Raw genomic sequence first — 7,110 nt, 5'->3', positions numbered from 1 at the left:
CTCCACCACCTTCAGGAAGGGGAGAGGAGCTGGAAATTCGGTTCAATCACTAATGGTAATGATTTGACCAATCATACTTATGTAATGAACCCTCCATAAAAAACCAAAAGGACAGCATTTGGACAGCTTCCATGTTGGTTAACATGTGGCGGTGCTCACAGGAGAATGGCAGCTCCTCACCCTTTCCTACATACCTCACCCTATGTATTTCATCTGGCTGTTCATCAGTATCCTTTATAATAAACTGGTAAAAATAAGTAAATGTCTGAGTTCTGGGAGCCAATCTAGCAAATTAATTCAACCCAAGAAGGAGGTCTCAGGAAACTCTCACTTACAGCCAGTCACTCAGAAGCACAGATGACAATCCCAGCCTTGGGAATGACATCTGCAGTGGGGCAGTCTTGCAGAATCGAGTCCTTAAGCTGTGAGATCTGATGCTATCTCTACGTGGATAGTGCCAGAATTAACTTAATTGCTTGGAGATGCTGGTGCATTCTGAATGGAGCATTGAGCAGGGGAGGCTGCAGAATTTTTTTTTTAAGATTTTATTTATTTATTCATGAGAGACTCACAGAGAGAGGCAGAGACACAGGAAGAGGGAGAAGCAGGCTCTATGCAGGGAGCCAGATGTGGGACTCAATCCCAGGTCTCCAGGATCACGCCCTGGGCTGAAGGCGGTGCTAAACCTCTGAGCCATCCAGGCTGCCCGAGGCTGGAGAATTTATAAGGAGCCCTATATAGAAGATCTTTTCTCACCAGGTCGGGGGACTTATACCCAGGCCCTGGGTACTGGGCAACCATGGAGGTATTTTAACAGGAAAGAGGTGGCCAATTTGTCCCATGCCTTATGATCAGTCTCCTTTAAATGGATGACATCATAAACCAAAGGAAACTTAGGGTATAAACCACAGGCAGATTAGGTAAAGGGCAGGTAGAGTCCAAATTTGGAAAGACCTGTCCACGTCTGAATCCTGCTGCACTACTCACCAGCTGTGGTGAGTCACTTACATCCTCTGAGCCACTATGTGATCATCTGTAGTAGGGCTAATGTGAAATACTCTGAGCTCTGTGTTGATCTGTATTCACCTGAAAAAAAAAATCTCTCAGATATATTATTGATCCAAAGATTAAATGGCAGAATAATACATATGATCCCATTATTCTTCAAAGGAAAAGAAAACGTATATGTATGAAAAATGCAGAGAAGAAAGTTGGAAGGATTCATACCAAATTGAAAGAGAGGTTACCCCTGGAGAGGCAGAAGGAAACCAAGACTGGAGCTAGAGAGCAAAGGGGGGGCTTCACTTCATCCATCAAGTTTTCATTTTTACACGGAAAAGGCAGTTCTACACTATTTGTGTATTTAAAACTTAATTTGAAAATAGCCTGACAAAAGCCCTTGTCAGAGAGTAGATTTGCAGCCAATGTTCTCTCCCTGTTGCCTGCTTCCATAGTAAGATTTGGGGTCTTTCCAGTTCTATTTCCTAATTCACCCTAATTCTAATCCTAGTTGGAGGCCTATCATAGTCACTCAACAAATATTTGTAGAAGACCTTCTCTGACAAGGTTAGTGGGTCTCTTGGAAGTGGGTTGAAGGTCTCTTTTAGCCAAACTCTGACCCCAAAATCCCCCCTGAGCCCACCCAGAGGACTGACCTTAGTTCCCAGCAGGCCCCCTGAGGACACTGCCGTCCCTCTGGCCTTTTGGTGGACTCTCAACTTCTCGGGAAGTTCCCACTCTTGTTCCTCCTTCCTGGCCTCAGAGCATTTGGCTGGGAAAGCAGAGAGATGTCTGCGTCCATTTTCTTTCCAGGGAAAGTCTGAGATCATCACCAGCCACCCAGTCCAGTAAAGAAAATTTTCAGCAGTGGTCACCTCTGCTGGGGAGTGGGGGGGACAAGAGGCTTTACTCTTCACTGTGGACTCTTTATCCTGTTTGAATGTCTTTTCATAGGTTAGTTTTTAAATTAAGTAATTACTATTCTTTTAATTTGTTTATGAAAACAAAAGAAATCACGAAAGCTAATTCTACTTTAATAACTCTGATTTAGGCCAGATTAGAGTTCTTGAGGACTATATGACTCGTGAGAGGGTGGGCAGGGCATAAGGAGGTCATTTGATGGGCTGACTCTTCTGGAGAGGAGGGCCCAGCTGACATCTATACTCCTAATACCCAGACACCTCCTGGGGCTCAGTCAGGATTTCTTGAATTTACCTCAGTAGGAAGCCACATCTAGGGTCTGCTAAGAATGTACTTGTTTTGGAAAGGAGAAGAAAATGAAAAAAAAAGAAAAAAAGAATAAACTCATACAGCAAGGAGACGCCCTGGTTGTTCCCACAGATCTCCTCACTTCACCGATATGGCCTTGAGACCAGAGAGGGGATGAGACTTGAGATCCAGCTAGAACCAGATTGAAAGTACTGGGGGCTCTGATACAACCACAAGATAAACACTTGACCTTGTCAACTATCCTGTGACCTGGGTGCCACGTTCATTTTGCAGAGGGGGAAATTAAGGCTACAGTAGGGACTGAGAGGACCCCATGGTGATGCAGAAAGGAACCAGCTGAGCTAGGCGTAGGATCCTGCTCTCTGAGCTCAGAGCTTTCTCTTCCACCTTTGACCTCATCTCTTGTCAGGCAACTCTGGGGGTCACGGTGAACCAGGTTTTCATTTGGACTTTCTCTCTTTGCAGGCTCCTTGGAAAATGTGTGGACCTGGCTGGGGACACCAAGAACATATTATTATTGGACTTTGGTATATTTATCACTATTTAGGGGGTGCTAAACACATGCATGCTTGTCTTGTTCACAGGTGCATCATTGACTTGCAAATGAATGAACAAATGACCTCTACTCCTCAAAGATCCCCAATTTACACAGAAAGAGGTTGAGGTTCAGGGAGCTGAAGGGACTTGCTTCAGTGACATGGAGCCACACCCAGACCTCCCTATTCTATTTCCTCCTCAAAGTTGGTTTGACACTCTGCCAATCCCCAGCTCACCTTGAGGAAGCATGGCACAGTCATCAGCTAGGAGAACAGACCTACCTGCTCCGGGTTAGACGTCAGCACTGCCAACACATGGAGATACCCATATGCTGTGACACAAATGCATGCTTTAGGCCATATGAAGGCCTTTCCAGGTCTAGCTGAGGAACGGGAATGGAGGGAGAAGCCCTCAGGGGTGGGGGCACAGCTGAGTGTCGGCTGTACAGGCCCCACCCCACCACCCCACCTCAAGCCACACCATAGACAATGAAGGAAAGGGTCCAGGTGAGCTCTGGGTCAGAAAGAGATAAAGAAAGTGAGCAGGTGGCATTGAGTCACGTGGCTTGTGGAGGTGACTCCTGGAGGCAGAAGCTAGCACTGTCTGGGGGAGACCTCAGACCTCAGATAGGTGACCTTCACAGCTCTTGAAAAGTGTGGATGAAAGGTTACACCCTCGGCTGACCAGAGGTCCACTCTATGTGTATAACACAAAGCCCTCCTTTCTGCTGGACCAAATGCCACTATCTTTGCATTCACCCTCCCTAGGGTTCTCAGAGTGGAGGGGTGTGGGCAAATTGCAATTTTACTGACCTATACTATGTGCTGACCCTCTATCAAGGCATTTAATATGATATGAGCACTACTAACCCAGTTTACCAATGAGCAAATTGAGGCACAGAGTGGTTCAGAAACTTTCCCAGGGTCACACAGACAGGAGAATGGAGGAGCCTGAAACACAGGCTAGCACACTACAAAGCACATCGGGTTTTGAGACTCATGGAGCAGGAGCTCAGTGAACAGTTAATGTGCCAAGGAGAAAGAGGTCAGGCAAATGGATCTCAAGGAAGACATAAGACTGAACTGCACCTCGCATGAGAAATCAGACCCGCCTAGATTTATCTGGATTCAGAGGTAGAGTGACGACTCATGAAAAAGGAAGAAGGTGAGGCTCAGAAAAAGAGAATCCAAAGAATTGAGATTTCCTCATGTGCATTGAAAATGCTATAATGGGGCAGCCCTGGGTGGCTCAGGGTTTAGTGCAGCCTTCAGCCCAGAGCGTGATCCTGGGGACCCCTGATCGAGTCCCACATTGGGCTCCCTGCATGGAGCCTGCTTCTCCCTCTGCCTGTGTCTCTGCCTCTCTCTCTCTCTCTCTGTGTCTCTATGAATAAATAAATAAATAAATCTTTAAAAAAATTAAAGAAAAAAAAGAAAGAAAATGCTATAACGTTATCTGCCAGGGGCTGGTGACCAAGTAGTTTCCTGCATAGCTGTGGGGGAACACCTCACTTAATACAAAATGGGAACACTGAACACACTGCACCCATGTATCCTCCCACCAAATGTGCACCTGTGTAGGATACAGAGGTTGGTGCTGAGGCAGGAGACACATCCCCCCTCTGCACACATGGTTACCTGTCCAGCTAACATTCCCTGATCCCTAGATAAGATACCTGGTGATTTTGCCTCCTAGCATCCTTCCCATCTATCCCAGAAACCTTCCCATCTAGGGTTTCTTTAGGAAGCCACCCTTCTCCCATCTGAATAGGTGTGTGAAGGATGAGTCTAATTCCACTCCAGGCACTAGAGGCTGGTGTTCAGCACACTCCATTCTCCAGGAGCCACAGGTCAGGGCTGAGACCTAAGCCAGGTGCTTGTGGATCAACCCAGGAGACTTTGCTGGAGGTATCAGGAAACTGGTCATCATCATCTGCTGAAGTTGCTGAGCAGGAAAATGTCAACCTGGGGCTTCAGGCAGACATTTTGCCACCACAAAGGGCAAGGCTACCTTGAAGTCAAAAGAAGAAAGATGAGACTAGGATGGAGACAGATTCCTGATGCAATGTGCCTAGATCCAACTGTGCCTAAAACCCAAATCTACCCCTGGATTTCTTCCCCCTGAGACAGTGTGCATTGATTTGAGATGATTTATTTCACCTTCAGCTGAAAGAGTTCAGACCATTTCATCCCTATGGGAGCAATCACGGACCCCTCCCTGGCCTCCCGGGACCTCTGGTACTGCCTATACCATGGTGCTTACCACATGAAGCTGTATCTGCACAAGGAGTTAGTACCCTGACCCTGGCTTTTTGTATTGATACCACACTGTTGTTCACCTCCTCCCTGACTTCTTGAAAGCAGGCATGTGCCATGTTCATCCAGAGGTCCTATCATCAAGAGGTGTTCAGTGAATAAGTCATAATGAATGAATGTCTTCTGGTTGGTGAGGAGATTTGAATAGAGCAAGAAAGAAGAGTTGTTTGTTCAGAGGACTAAGTTACCCTTAAGACCTCTCTGAGCTGCCAAAGGTTATTATTTCTTAATCTCTCTCCATCCAGACCACAGCAAACCAGCCCCACCCATGGAACACAAACCAGTCTCCCATTACAGAAAAGGAAATCTGAGCTGGCCATTCCCCTGCTTAAAACACCTTTTGGTAATGTGCTGGGCAGGAGGGGGGTGGAGGCAAATGAGCATTTGGATTCAGGGAACATTCTATGTTATCAAACATTCATTTGTTTATGGATTTAAAAAAAAAAAGATTTTGTTTATTTATTCATGAGAGACGTACAGAGGCAGAGACATAGGCAGAATGAAAAGCAGGCTCCCCACAGGGAGTCTGATATGGGACTCAGTGCCAGGATCCCAGGATCAAGACCTGAGCCAAAGGCAGATGCTCAATCACTGAGCCACCCAGGTGTCCTCATTTGTTTATTGATTGATTCATTTAGCAATCATTTAATTAGCACCTGCTGCATGCTAGACACATGTTACTTCATTTTCACAGTATACTTTTAGGACCACGTATTTGTTACGCTGTATAACAAATCACCTCAAACTTCATAGCTTAAAGCAACAAACACCTGTTAATCTCCCAGGATCCAAACACAGGTCAGACAGATGCCGCTGGGCCGATCCAGCTGCCCACCAGGGCCACAATAACCTCAAGGCTCAGCTGAGGCTGCAGGATCCATTTCCAAGCTCATTTACAGGCCGTTGTCAGGTCTCAGGAGATTCACACGGGCGTCTCACAAGCCGGCTAACTCCCACGGGCCTCTCTAAAGGCTGCCTCACAGCATGGCTGGCTTGCCCAGGGCAACCCATGCAAGCAACAGCAAGAGGGAGAAGACAGATGTCACCATCTCTTTCTAAACAGTCTTAGGAATAACATGCCATTTCTCCTGCTATATTCTGTTCCTTAGAAGTGAGTCAATAAGTCCAATTTATGTACTAAGGAAAGAGATTACACTAGGGTATGAATACCAGAAGGTGGATTGATTAGTGTGGAAATTTTAAAGGCTTCCTGCCTTTAAAGGTAGCATAAGGTATTATTATCCTTCATTTCATACTCAGACACCCAACTAGTTAAGCAATGTGTCCAGGTCACTCAGCTAGACTACTGTCTGACTGGCCAGCTGGGGGTGAGGTGGAGGAAGGCAAGGAGAAGGTATTGATAGAAAAACAGGTGGCACCTGGGTGGTTCAGTGATTGAGTGTCTGACTTTGGTTCAGGTCATGATCCTTGGGATCCAGGGATCGAATCCTGTATCGGGCTCTGGGGAGCGGGGAGCCTGCTTCTCCTTCTGTCTATGTCTCTGCCTCTCTCTGTGTGTCTCTCATGAATAAATAAAATAAAATCTTAAAAAAAAAAAGAAGGTACTTATAGAAAACCAAGTGGGGATAGAGCCTGTATTAATTTTACCACGGAGTAACCAATGACCCACAACTTCGTAGCTTAAAATGAGCATTTATTATCTCACATAGTTTCTAAGGGCCAGGAATTCAGAGGCAGCTTGGCTGGGTGGTTCTGGCTCAGGGTGTTTTGTGAAGCTGTAGTTAGGCTATAGGTCAGAAATGTAGCTTTGAAGATTTGACTGGGACTAAGGATTCCCTTCCAGCATGGCTCACTCACGTGGCCAATAATGGAAAGCCTCAGCTCCTGGCCACACGGACCCCTCTATGTGGGGCTTGAGTATCTTTGTGACAAAGAAGCTGGCTTCCTCCAGAATAAGTGATTCAAGAGAGCCTAAATGGAAGCCTTAATGCCCTTTGTGACTTTGGCTCAGGAGTTATACACTGTCATTTCTGCAATGTCCTGTTGGTTACCCAAGTCAGTCCTGTTT

The 7,110-nt window shown here is 46.2% G+C and overlaps 1 long non-coding RNA gene across 1 annotated transcript; it reads left to right on the top strand.

The window, feature by feature from the left end:
- The first annotated feature begins 253 nt into the window (after nucleotides 1-253).
- Nucleotides 254-6,624, top strand: LOC144312611 (uncharacterized). Its single transcript, XR_013378113.1, has 4 exons — nucleotides 254-995; nucleotides 1,511-1,566; nucleotides 1,813-1,953; nucleotides 2,695-6,624. It is a non-coding gene; the product is annotated as an uncharacterized LOC144312611 (long non-coding RNA).
- Nucleotides 6,625-7,110: the final 486 nt, after the last annotated feature.

Source organism: Canis aureus, chromosome 4, assembly GCF_053574225.1.
Source record: "Canis aureus isolate CA01 chromosome 4, VMU_Caureus_v.1.0, whole genome shotgun sequence".
Taxonomy (NCBI): Eukaryota; Metazoa; Chordata; class Mammalia; order Carnivora; family Canidae; genus Canis; species Canis aureus.
The sequence above is the reverse complement of the archived record's forward strand: the minus strand, read 5'-3'. Positions and strand labels throughout refer to the sequence as shown.